The sequence below is a fragment of the Aplysia californica genome, unplaced genomic scaffold (assembly GCF_000002075.1).
Source record: "Aplysia californica isolate F4 #8 unplaced genomic scaffold, AplCal3.0 scaffold00153, whole genome shotgun sequence".
Classification (NCBI taxonomy): domain Eukaryota; kingdom Metazoa; phylum Mollusca; class Gastropoda; order Aplysiida; family Aplysiidae; genus Aplysia; species Aplysia californica.
The window spans coordinates 1,343,456-1,344,726 of record NW_004797423.1 but is presented as its reverse complement, the minus strand read 5'-3'; positions in this window follow the sequence as shown (position 1 = coordinate 1,344,726).

Sequence of the window (1,271 nt, the reverse complement as noted above, 5' to 3'; positions counted from 1 at the left end):
GTTGTTTTGTTGGTTTTTCTTTATTTGGTTCGTTTTGATTTTTGTTTTTTCTTGTTTTCTTTTGTTTCGTTGGTTGTTTTGGTTTTTGGTTTGTTTGTTGTTGTTTGTTTTGTTTTTTTTTTTGGGGGGGGGTACACCAGCAGAGGCACTACAATGAGCGTATCTAAATGTATCAATGACGCGCTGTTTTTGGGACATAAAAAAAAAAAAACCACAACTTAGTTTCGAATGCTTTTTGTTGTTGTTGTTCTTTTTGTTGTTGATTTTCAAATACTGTTTCCGTTACATGAAACTTAACCAGGCTGGCAACAATCTGCATACTTAAAAATAGTATATGACCTAAAATTACTGAGAACGTTCTTGTCAAAGAGAAAAGAAAACAAACTACAACAAACAGTTGACAGGGGGCTCTCGTGGTCTAGAGGTTAAGGTGTTTGCCTCTCATTCAATAGGTCCCGGGTTCCAATTGGGATAGCGACTGTAAATTTTCTTCTAAAAATTGTCTCCTTTCACATCCTTTCCTGCTTTCTAACAATTGGCTGTCGTCTGTTTTCGTCTCCACATTCTGCCCCGACCCCCTCGCCTCCTTTGCCCCCCTCCTCTGGGCTACTGACTCTTTCTACAGCCCTTCTACTTCTACTCGCTGGCTCCTTCTTACTGCTATCTTTCAGTCTCTCCCCTGTTCTTATGGTAAGTAAGATCTATCGCCTAGTCTTCTCGGATTAGGGTGAAAAATCTCGGAGGTCCCGAGTGCAAGTTGTGCCCGTTAAAGATCCCTTGGTGGTCCAAAATCGATACGAGTAGGCTTCGGCCGCCGACCGGGCAAAAATTCAAAATTTCCTTCCAACTGAAAATGTTAAATGTGACCCTCGCGCTCGTATGACTTTATTATTATGCAGTTGCGAGGGCCGTAAAACACTTACCAAAAATAAAATAATAAAAATAATTAAAATTTGACTAAAAAGCTTTACCAGTAGCAATCTTCCTTGGAGCGGGCCAAATAAATCTGAAAAAAAATCAGTAGTCGATTTTTAAAACAAAATGAAGCCTTTAGCGTCTGGGATTATGTTACCATTCGTGCCAATTTTGTTTTACAGTGAAAAATTGAACGTGTTTGCCTCTGTTAGGGTGGTATCCGATAGTTTTGACTTTTGGAGAGTATTATGCAGTTTTGTTTGCACTGTTTGTTTGCTTTTTTGGGGGGGGAGGGGGTGATTTGGTTTTGTTTAGGGTTTCCTTTTTGTTTTGTTTTATTTTGTTTGTTTGGGTTG